The following is a 12,123-nucleotide window of genomic DNA, read 5'->3' as shown; positions in this document are numbered from 1 at the left end:
AGCCTGCTGTGCAGTGAGCAGTAGGTAAAGGTCAGCCACTCACGTCACCATTGTCATGATCAGAACTGTCCTTGTCATCACCATATAAGGAAAAGGTTGGTGTGAGCCTTGAGGAACAGGATTGTGTGGACAGATGCTCCCTTGAACTTGTGGATGGAATTTCAAGATCCAGGACTGGGAGAGACTTAGAGACCTAGCATTTTTTGTTTCTAGATTGGAGTACCTGCTATCTGGGCTTTACATTTGAGGAAAGGGAGCATGGCTGTACGGGATGTTGCCAAAAACATGTGCCCTGTCAGATTCCCTACTAAGTTAGGAGACTATGCTTTCCCTCCTCACCTGCCAAATTGTATTTTAGTATCTTCTTTGACTGCTCACACTAAAGTGATTTCTCTGCATCTATGACCCCCTCATCAAAGTTTACTAGTCATTTCTGCGACTGTTTTGGCCCTTCCTTGGGTTCTTTTGAATTTTTATTTAAATTTTTGATTGCTCTCTAACATGTATTCCCTGCCTCAATTGTTGTTACATATATTTCCTGCCTGGATTGTAGAGCACAAACTCCTAGTTGTTTCTATGTGTCTCTGCACTTCCCACAACTCTTAATGTGATTCTGGGTGTGGGGTAAGCACTCAACATATTTGCTGGTTGTTTGATTCTTTAAATTCAACATGTTGCATAAAATTCGATCAGGAAAAGTCAGATAGAAATGTTTCTGCCAATGAAAAATATGTATTGGTTTATTGAGGTTTAACATACTTCCAGTGACATGCTCTGTGATATTTAACACATTCATATTCTCATTCCAAACCACCCCAGAAAGTTGCCCTGCCCTCCTCTGGCACCACAAAGCCACCACAGGTGTCATTCTATCACCACATTAGCTCTGTCTGTTCTAGAATTTCACATGAATCACATGGAATCACATGGCATACACTTCCGTGTCTGCATTCCTTCACTAACATACTATCCCTAATAAGCATCCACATTGTCGCATGTATCAGAGGCTCATTCTCTTCCACTGGGTAGTGGTTGACTGCTTGAATATTCCCACCTGTTAGTCCACTTCCTTGCAGACAGGTATATAGGTTGTTCCAACCAATAAACCACTATGAGCATTATTGTACATGCCTTGATACCAAGCAGGACCCCATGAAGCTCCTGGGCACAGAATCCTTGGAAATGGGCTGCATTCAGCCTCCATGACCTTCTCCGAGTTCCAACAGGCAGGTTCAAGCAGCTGTTAATTAGGGAAGGGAGTGGATGTGGAGACAAGAGAGGTACTGTCAGAAGAAACAATAGAGTATCTTTGAAGCAGGGTCCTGGTTCCCAGTCAGAGGATACACACATTATTTTTGAGCAGCAAGGCTCTCTCTAACTCCACTCGCAGATATGTTTATCTGCATACACATGCCCCAGCAGAGTCCACACTCAGTATTTAGCAAAGATAAATGAAAACATGGCCATGAGGAGCATGTACCATACTGCTGACTGTACACTAGGCGCTGTCCTGAATGTTTTGAGCATGTTAACTCAATTCTTATCAAGATCCCTGAGGTGAGTGCCTCTACCGGCTCCATTTTACTTGTGGAGAAAGCAAAGCAGAGAGAGGTTCTGGCCTCAGTCAATCCCCAGCCTCCTGCCTCCGGTCCTCTCCACAGATGGGGGAGACTGGTCACAACCAGGACTCTGCTCCTCCCCTGCCCCAGTACCCCACATTCTTGTCTCCTTACTGGGAAAACCCCACAGGCTGACACTTCCACCTCCAAAAAATGAGCAGTACTCTAAACCGTTTATAAATACAAAGGACTTGGGCCTTAAGCTCAGTAGTTGTCCTTGCTCAGTCGCTAAGTCTTGTCCGACTCTTTGCAACTCCATAGACTGCAGCATGCCAGGCTTCCCTTACTCCACTATCTCCAGGAGCTTGTTCAAACTCATGTCCATTGAGTAGTCGATGCCATCCAACCATCTCCTTCTCTGTCGCCCCCTTCTCCTCCTGCCCTCAATCTTTCCCAGCATCAGGTCTTCTCCAATGAATCAGCTCTTCGTATCAGTACTTTCAGTGAATATTCTGTGCGATCTTTATATATTAATATTAAGCTCAATATACAAAGTAACTAGGTACACAGGGTAATTGGGCGTAAAGTGAAGCTACAACCAGGAATTTCATATGGTTTCCGGGCAGCGGTTGGGTTGGAAAGTTGAGCAGGCGGGGGTGATCAGATCTGCAGTCCACACGGCAGTCAGGACCCAGGTACCCACATTCTTCAGTTTACCTAGGACTCCGCAGCGCTGGGACCCTCCGGCCCGGGCCGCACCCACTGCGAACTGGCAGTCAGCAGCACAGTAGGTTAGGGCAGGGGACGCCCACTGCGCACGCGCGGACTGCCGACTCCTAGATCAGGGTAGCAACACGGCCTCGAGGAGCCGCGCCGGCCAATCAGCGCGGCCGGGGGCGGGGCTTTCCCGTGGCGCTCCCGGGTAGGCGGCGGGCAACTTCCGGCAATAAAGCCTGACGCTCCGCCGTCAGGTGCGGGCTGTGGGCTTCTGAGCGCCAGGTGGGGCCGGGATCGTCGGCGCGCTAGGTAAGGAGTGCGATGCTGCGCGCGCCAGGTGGGGACTGTAGGCGTTCGCGCGTCAGGTGGGGACCGAGGCAGCCTTCCGGCCTCAACCCCGCGCCCACCTTCCGCGACACGCCGTCCAGCTTCCTTCACGACCCCGCCCGGTCCTTAACCGCCTCCCGCCCCCGCCAGGTTGGCCCCCTTGCCCACCGCCCCCCGCCCGCCGTCTCCGGGATCCCCGTCCCTCGGCCTGGCGTCTTGTGAGTCCGCCCTCCGGCTCCGCCCTCCCCAGGCCAGAGCCGTCCTCCCGGCGTCAGTCGTCTCCCCTCACTCGGCTCCGGCCCCTCTGCGGTTGCCTTCCTTGTTTTTCTTGAGCTGACGCCTCTGCATTTTGCATCCTTCTCTTCGCGGTAAGCTCCGCTTCGCCCATTCTCCCAGCCCTGGCCTGCTAAGACTCATCTGAAAGGAGTCCTGAGGAACCTTCCTTTCCTGCCTCTCGCAAACCCTTCCCTCCAGCCCTAATCAGAAATAACTCGCATTCTCTTTTCTTTCCTATTCCACTTCCCCTCTTTCGGGACTGTTTTCCGTTTCCTTATGGCATCTGTGATTATCTTTCAGGCCTTCGTATGGTAAACCCCATTTCTGATTTCCAGCCCTCGATTTACCCCTGCTTGATCTCTCTGGATAAGATTCTTCCACACTTAGAAGCCATATTCATGTTTTATCTGTCAACATTGTTTGGAAGTCTTGTAAGGAAAAGAAAGCAACAGAAAAAGTCAAATGCTTATCAAATGAAGAATCAGTCATTCTTATCTCAGAACAATGGAAATTATTTTCTCAAAATTGATGATGTAAGATAAATACTGGAGAAGAAACTCCTTTGCCAGCTTTTTGTCTAAATACGAAACTGCCTTTTATTTTCGTTGTAACTTGTGCTTGTTCCTAGTATATATAGCAATAGCTCTTGCTCTACAGTTATAGTTTTTATTGTTTTGAAAATCAGTTTAGTGATTGAGATAAGTACTGTTACTCCATTTACTTTCCATCTGACTTTAAAAAAGCAAGGTATATATAGCCTTTTAAAACTTATTAGCTCTGTTTCCTTTCATATGTTTTCCTTGTCTTGTGTTTTATATTTAGATCAACCATTACTTTCAGTTCAGTTGCTCAGTGGTATCCGACTCTTTGTGACCCCATGGACTGCAGCATACCAGGCCTCCCTGTCCATCACCAACTCCCGAAGTTTACTTAAACTCATGTCCACTGAGTCACTGATGCCATCCAACCACCTCATCCTCAGTCGTTCCCTTCTCCCGCCTTCAGTCTTTCTCAGCATCAGGGTCTTTTCTAATGAGTCAGTTCTTTGCATCAGGTGGCCAAAGTATTGGACTTTGAGCTTCAGCATCAGTCCTTCCAATGAATATTCAGGACTGATTTCCTTTAGAATGGACTGGCTGGATCTCCTTGCAGTCCAAGGGACTTTCAAGAGTCTTTTCCAACACCACAGTTAAAAAGCACCAATTCTTCTGCGCTCAGCTTTCTTATAGTCCAACTCTCACATCCATACATGACTACTGGAAAAACCATAGCTTTGACTAGACAGACTTTTGTTGGCAAAGTAATGTCTCTGCTTTTTAATAAGCTGTTTAGGTTGGTCATAACTTTTCTTCCAAGGAGCAAACGTCTTTTAATTTCATGACTGCAGTCACCATCTGCAGTGATTTTGGAGCCCCCCCCAAATAAGATCAGCCACTGTTTCCACTGTTTCGCCGTCTATTTGCCATGAAGTGATGGGACTGGATACCATGATCTTAGTTTTCTGAATGTTGAGTTTTAAGCCAACTTTTTCACTCTCCTCTTTCACTTTCATCAAGAGGCTCTTTAGTTCTTCTTTGCCTTTCTGCTATAAGTTTATGGCATTACTTTAGATCATATCTGATGTATGACATATGAGCCAAAAAAAATAAGGGAAAAAAACCCTGCAGTTTTATGACATCTGTTTTTATACGGTGTCCTGGAATTGCTGTTATAAAAGTGTTGCGATAGAGATGGATGGTGGTATCCAGGAATTGCCATCATAACAGTGTTGTGCTAGAGATGGATCGTAGATTGAGATTCCATGGCTGTAAATCCCAGCTCCACCAACCTTGGGGCCTCAGTTCCTTCATCTGTAAAATACAGATTTAAACTCTGAAAAGGGGATTGTAACATTTCCTGCCTTGTAGGGTAGTGTAAGGACTAAAAGATAGTAGAGGTAGATTGTCTAGAGTAATGCCTACCCCATACTGAGATCTAGTAAATGTTTGCTTCTGTTATCATTAGTTAACAGAAAGTTAACTTTTTGAAGGAAAGACATTTTTTGGTTACTTCTGATTCGCTTGTGCAGGAGTTTGAGCTGGTAAATGAAGTTCACGAAGTCCTGTTCTGTTGCAGTGCTTCACCTCCACGTCCTGCTGTATAGAATAGACATCAAGGAAAGGTTTACAATAGATAGCCCCATATGCTCTCTGACATTAGTTGGTAAAATGTGCATAATATTGCAGATTGTACCAGCTACTTCACAAGAGTAGCCACACTTTGAGTCGTTACTCTTACACATTTAATAATTTTCAGGAGTAGTTTCTAGTTTTTATTTTTGTATTTGGAAATTTAAAAAAAAAATAGTGATTTTAAGTAAATTTGTAAAATGCTAGCAGTTCAGATCTTTTAGTAGAACAGACAGATACATTTCCATACAAGATGATGGTTGTCATCATTCCAAAACTTTAGTAATACTGTTTTTCAGTATGCAGATTTGTTAGATGTCTCACACTGGGAACAGTTTTGAAAATTTGAGAGCCAAGTCTTTCACATTGCAAGTCATGTGTTTTCTTATTTTTCTTTTCTGTGATGGCTCTTTTTTGGGGGGAGGGCAGTTTACTGTTTGTGATCACTGTGGTTCCAGAATCTCTGCTTTAGTTTATGAACTAAAGCATAAAGATTACATTTGAGTATTATATAAGGTTACATATTGTAATAACCTATGATGGAAAAGGATGTGAAAAATATGTATATGACTGAATTACTTAGCTAACACAACATTGTAAATCAACTATACATCAATTTTTAAAAAAAGGTTATATGCAAGTATAAAGCATAAGTATAAAGATTATTCACATTTATAGGATGGAATATACACATTTGTTTTGAAACAAATCTTTTACTCTGTGTTGAAAATAAAACCTTTGGAAATGTACTATTATTATTTCCATGGCCCATTTAGCTGCATTTCACTCCCTAGCAGCTGAAAAATTAAGGCCAAATAAATTTGTTTCTCACAGAGTTGTTGAAGTCACTGTGATTATCTGTCGAGTTTTGGTAGTTGTAAAGCAATCAATTATCTTACTGGAAACCCCAAGATGACTCTTAACTTTACAGTAGAAACTTGGTGTAAATGTTATAGGGATTGCTTGTGAGGCCTGAATATAAATGCATTAAGTGGTGAGTGGGCATGGTGTTCACAGAGGCAAGTACAATGCGTGTCATAAAGTCTTAAATGATTTTGTTAGCTGACGTGTCGACAAGAGGTTTCTACGGCTTAAGTAGTTGTTCTTTCTGCCTCTGTTCTCCCCTTCAATTTATCCTTCAGACCCTGGCAAATGATTCTCAAAATAGTGTTGCTCACATTGCTGGATTGCTCGAAACTTTGAATTACTTAGAGAATAAAGTCCAATATCTCTGATAGGCAACATTCTCCTAGTCTCTTTTTCAACATACCTGCCAGCCTTGCTGTAAATTTCTCTATTTCAGCCGGCCTGTTCTGTTTATTCTCAATCATGTCACATGTATTCCTGTCTTCATATTTTTCTCACCCATCATTTCTGTGATTGGTGTTTTTTCTTTCCTCTCCATTCACTTAAGGTCTAACCATGCTCCAAGGCTAAGCTCATGTCCTCATTTTTCTTCACGCATTTCCCAGATGGTTTGCTTTTTGCACAGAATTTCTTTTAATCATTCTCTCTTCACTCACTCAGTACAAGAGTGCATTATACATACATATATATATTTAAATGAGAAACCAAGTTTATTAATTTAACTATACAAAAACTTCTAAATTCTACAAGAAAGGAAAAAACTAAAATAATAAATTTATTAAACCTGTGAGCTTACAAATCATAAAAGAAAAAAAGAAACAAATACTGGGGATAATTCTTCACCTACATTAGGAATCAAATAATATAGGTTAACAATGTCACCATTTCTGTCTTTCACATCAGCAAATTGTGTTCTATAAAAATTGTCACATGGTTAATACATGTTCACCTAAGAAAATAAATATTAAAAATAAAAATATCTCAAAGAAAAAATAATGTACTTGAAATTCAAACGTGAAATCACTTGAAATGGAAACATACAGAGGTATTCACTGTTTACATTTTGCTTTATCTGCTTTTAGACTTTTTTCTGCGCACACATGTATAAACTTGTGCTCAGATGTAGAAATACACAGAAGTATTGCATATATTTTCCTAAAACTTCTACTTAATATACTATGAATATCTTTTTATGATAATAAATATTCACACAATTATTATTTACAGTCACTTGTATCCCTGGTGTAATAACATATATTTAACAAAGCCTCTTTTAGATATTTTAATTGTTACAGTTTGTTCCTGTTAAAAAGAATTCTTCAAGGGGCATTTTTCTACATAACATCTCCCCTCCCAGTTTTACTGAGACGTTAGTGACATATAGCACTATATATAAAAGTGCCGTGAAAGTGCTGCACTCAATATGCCAGCAAATTTGGAAAACTCAGCAGCGGCCACAGGAGTGGAAAAGGTCAGTTTTCATTCCAATCCCAAAGAAAGGCAATGCCAAAGAATGTTCAAACTACCACACAATTGCACTCATCTCACATGCTAGCAAAGTAATGGTCAGATTCTCCAAGCCAGGCTTCAGCAGTCCAGGAACCGAGAACTTATAGATGTTCAAGCTGAATTTAGAAAAGGCAGAGGAACCAGAGATCAAGTTGCCAACATCCATTAGATCATAGAAAAAGCAAGAGAATTCCAGAAAAACGTCTACTTCTACTTTATTGACTACGCCAAAGCCTTGACTGTTTGGATCATACCAAACTGTGGAAAATTCTTCAAGAGATGGGAATACCAGACCCCCTGACCTGCCTCCTGAGAAATCTGTATGGAGTTCAAGAAGCAGCAGTTAGAATCGGACATGGAACAACAGACTGGTTCCAAGTTGGGAAAGCAGTATGACAAGTCTGTATTTTGTCACCCTGCCTATTTAACTTATATGCAAAGTACATCATGTGAAATGCTGGGCTGGATGAAGCACAAGCTGGAATCAAGATTGCTGGGAGAAATATTAAGAATCTCAGATGTGCAGATGACACCACCCTTATGGCAGAAAGTGAAGAGGAACTAAAGAGCCTCTTGATGAAAGTGAAAGAGGAGAGTGAAAAAGCTGACTTAAAGCTAAACATTCAGAAAACTAAGAACATGGCATCTGGTCCCATCACTTCATGGCAAATAGATGGGGAAACAATGGAAACAGTGACAGACTTTATTTTTGGGGGCTCCAAAATCACTGCAGATGGTGACTGCAGCCATGACATTAAAAGATGCCTGTTCCTTGAAAGAAAAGCTGTGGCCAACCTAGAGAGCATGTTACAAAGCAGAGACATTGCTTTGCTGACAAAGGTCCATATAGTCAAAGCTATGATTTTTCCATTAGTCATGTATGGATATAGGAGTTGGACCATAAAGAAAGCTAAGTGCTGAAGAATTGATGCTTTTGAACTGTGAGGTAGGAGAAGACTTGAGAGTCCCTTGGGCTGCAAAGCCAATTGTAAAGGAAATCAGTCCTGAATATTCATTGGAAGGACTGCTGCTGAAGCAGAAGCTCCAATGCTTTAGCTACCTGATGAGAAGAACTGAGTCATTTGAAAAGACCCTGATGCTGGGAAAGACTGAAGGCAGGAAGAGAAGGGGACAACAGAGGATGAGATGGTTGGATGGCATCAGTGACTCAGTGGACATGAGTTTGAGTAAACTTTGGGAGTTGGTGGTGGACAGGGAGGCCTGGCGTGCTGCAGTCCATGAAGAGTCGCAAAGAGTCGGACACAACTGAGTGACTGAACTGAACTGATAGCACTGTATATAAGTTTTTTAAATTTTTTATTTTGTATTGGGGTATAGCTGATTCACAATGTTGTGATAGTATCCAGTGAACAGTGAAAGTATCAGGTGAACTCAGCTATACATATACATGTATCCATTCTCCCCCAACCCCCCTTCCATCCAGGCTGGCACATAACATTGAGCAGAGTTCCATGTGCTGTACACTAGGTCCTTGTTAGTTGTCCTTTTTTTTTTTTTTTTTTTTTTGAGATTGGAAAACTCTTATATTTTGAGCATTTCTTTCTTTTTTTTTTTTTTTACTTTACAGTATTGTATTGGTTTTGCCATACATCAACATGAATCCACCACGGGTGTACACGTGTTCCCCATCCTGAACCCCCCTCCCACTTCTCTCTGCAGTTGTCCATTTTAAATATAGCAGAGTGTACATGTCCGTCCCAAACTCCAAAACTGTGTCTTCCCTTTGTTTTCTAAGTCTTTGAGTCTTACTGTTTGTAGCATTTCTTTTAGATTCCACACATCAGGGATGTCACGTGATACTCCTCCTTCTTTGACTCACTTCACTCAGTATGACAATCTCCAGGTCCACCCATGTTGCTACAGATGGAATGATTTCGTTCTTTCTAGCGGCTGAGTAATATTCCACTGTATGTATGTGCCACGTCTTCTTTATCCAGGCCTCTGTCCATTGCTTCCATGTCGTGGCTGTTGTAAGCACTGCTGCAGTCCGCATTCGGGTGCATGTATTTTTTCAGATCCTGTTTTTCTCCAAATATATGCCCAGGAGTAGGATTGCAGAATCATATGGTAGCTTTTATTTTCAGTTTTTTAAACCAAATGTTACATGTAGAGCATGATGATCTGATTTACATACATCACGAAATGAGTATCACAGTAGGTTTAGTGAACATCTATTATCTCATATAGATACAACACTAAAGAAATAGGAAAAAAAAGTATTTTTCCTCATGATGAGAAGTCATAAGACTTACTGTTTTTGTAACATTCATATATAATGTACAGCAGTTTTAACTAGCTTGTACAGTACATCCATAGTACCTGTTTATTCTATAAGTTTGTGCATTTTGACTACCTTCATCTGCAATTATGCATAAATGTATTTACACATACTGTATGTGGACGGGCTTCCATTTGTTTTTTTCATTTCGTCAAAGGAGTGTACTGGTATACCTTTAGGGAAGGGATGCATAATGTAACAACCAGTTCAGTTCAGTCTCTCAGTCATGTCCGACTCTTTGCGACCCCATGGACTGCAGCACACCAGGCCTCCCTGTCCATCACCAACTCCCTGAGCTTGTTCAAACTCATGTCCATCGAGTCAGTGGTGCCATCCAACCATCTCATCCTCTGTCGTCCCCTTGTCTTCCTGCCTTCAATCTTTCCCAGCATCAGGGTCTTTTCAAATGAGTCAGCTCTTCACATCAGGTGGCCAAAGTATTGGACTTTCAGCTTCAGCATCAGTCCTTCCAATGAGTATTCAGGACTGATTTCCTTTAGGATGGACTGGCTGGATCTCCCTGCTGTCCAAGGGACTCTCAAGAGTCTTCTCCAACACCACAGTTCAAAAGCACCAATTCTTCTGCACTCAGCTTTCTTTATAGTCCAACTCTCACATCCATACATGACTACTGGAAAAACCATAGCTTTGACTAGACAGACCTTTGTTGGCAAAGTAATGTCTCTGCTTTTTAATAAGCTGTCTAGGTTGGTCATAACTTTTCTTCCATGGGGCAAACGTCTTTTAATTTCATGGCTGCAGTCACCATCTGCAGTGATTTTGGAGCCCCCCAAAACAAGGTCAGCCACTGTTTCCACTGTTTCCCCATCTATTTGCCATGAAGTGATGGGACTGGATGCTATGATCTTACTTTTCTGAATGCTGAGTTTTAAGTCAACTTTTTCACTCTCTTTCACTTTCATCAAGAGGCTCTTTAGTTCTTCTTTGCTTTCTGCCATAAAGGTGGTGTCATCTGCACATCTGAGGTTATTGATATTTCTCCTGGCAATCTTGATTCCAGCTTGTGCTTCATTCGGTCCAGCATTTCTCTTGATGTACTCTGCATATAAGTTAAATAAGCAGGGTGACAATATACAGCCTTGACATACTCCTTTCTTGATTTGAAACCAGTCTGTTGTTCCGGGTCCAGTTCTAACTGTTGCTTCTTGACCTGCTTACTGATTTCTCAGGAGGCAGGTCAGGTGGTCTGATATTCCCATCTCTTGAAGAATTTTCCCACAGTTTGTTGTGATCCACACATGCAAGGTTTTGGCATAGTCAGTAAAGCAGAAGTAGATGTTTTTCTGGAAGTCTCTTGCGTTTTTGATGATGCACTGGATGTTGGCAGTTGGGTCTCTGGTTTCTCTGCCTTTTCCATCTTGAACACGTGGAGGTTCACGATTCACGTACTGTTGAAGCCTGGCTTGGAGAATTTTGAATATTACTTTGATAGCATGTGAGATGAGTGCAGTTGTTTAGTAGTTTGAGCATTCTTTGGCATTGCCTTTCTTTGGGATTGGAACAATACATTTAGTCTGTGTTTATATATTTGTCATTGAAGAAATCATATCTTGGACCTATTGGCAATATTCTGTATGGTTGCCATTTGATTCTTCTAAAATTCAGTTTAAATATGATATTGAAAGATACTTTGGCAATTGTCAGAGTAGTCCTAACAGACATTTTTCTCTTGTTTGTGTTTTATCTGGATTGACTGGACACGGGTGGCAGCTTTTGCATTTCAGGGTGATCTGTAGTTGTGAAACAAGAGTGTAATATGAGCTTTATTGATGTACTGTTGAGATTTAAGTAATTGTTTTTAATTATTTTCTAAAGCAAGGATTTAAATAATATATGACTAAAAAAGATGTGTTCTGATGAATTAGTTTAACAAGGTTTTGAGATCCTCTTGGTATGGCAGAAAATTACTTCATACGTTTCATGTTGGGCACTTGTACTTAACACAGGAATATTGTTGAAGGCTTATCATTTCTCTCTGAAATATTTTTGTCTTTTTTAAGCCTGTATAAATGCCTATTTAATAGCTTATTTTTTGTGAGTTATATTAAATATATTTGGGAGATAGTATTTAAACACTTTAATCTCCTGTGTACTCTGTGATATGATGTGTGATATTAGGGAAATACCCCAGATTTACTTTGGACATGAGGTTAGTATAACACAGTTACTCTATTGAAACTTCCTGTTGGATTATGAAATACCTTTTGTACAGCTGAATACAATGTATACTTTTAAGTTCTTACCGTACTGGCTTCTTTATCACACTTACCTCCCTGTCGATGGTTTCTTTCTTGAATCCATTCTTGTCTTGCCTTCCCATTTCCACTACATCTGTGGCTCTTCCTTTTTGGTGTCCTTTCTTGGCTCCTCTTCATCTGCC

General features: G+C 41.3%; 1 protein-coding gene and 1 long non-coding RNA gene across 19 annotated transcripts in view; one reads left to right on the top strand and one right to left on the bottom strand.

Moving 5' to 3' along the window:
- Positions 1–712: 712 nt before the first annotated feature.
- On the bottom strand, positions 713–2,470 carry LOC147378948 (uncharacterized). Its single transcript, XR_015170153.1, has 2 exons — positions 2,277–2,470; positions 713–1,240 (listed from the first exon to the last, which is right to left on the bottom strand). It is a non-coding gene; the product is annotated as an uncharacterized LOC147378948 (long non-coding RNA).
- Positions 2,471–2,473: 3 nt separating this feature from the next.
- The window catches only part of FBXO25 (F-box protein 25), a 28,217-nt gene continuing 18,567 nt past the window's right edge, over positions 2,474–12,123 (top strand). For 9 of the 18 annotated variants that reach the window (XR_015170134.1, XM_086416754.1, XM_086416699.1 and 6 more), the window contains exon 1: positions 2,474–2,585. The gene's annotated coding sequence lies outside the window, so the exon portion shown is untranslated. Of the gene's footprint in view, positions 2,972–12,123 lie in introns of all 18 variants that reach the window. The other 9 variants (XM_086416765.1, XM_086416709.1, XM_086416738.1 and 6 more) reach the window with 2 other exon arrangements.

Source organism: Bos grunniens, chromosome 1, assembly GCF_055505025.1.
Source record: "Bos grunniens cultivar Pamir isolate PY7600 chromosome 1, Bosgru_T2T1.0, whole genome shotgun sequence".
Classification (NCBI taxonomy): Eukaryota; Metazoa; Chordata; class Mammalia; order Artiodactyla; family Bovidae; genus Bos; species Bos grunniens.
The sequence above is the reverse complement of the archived record's forward strand: the minus strand, read 5'-3'. Positions and strand labels throughout refer to the sequence as shown.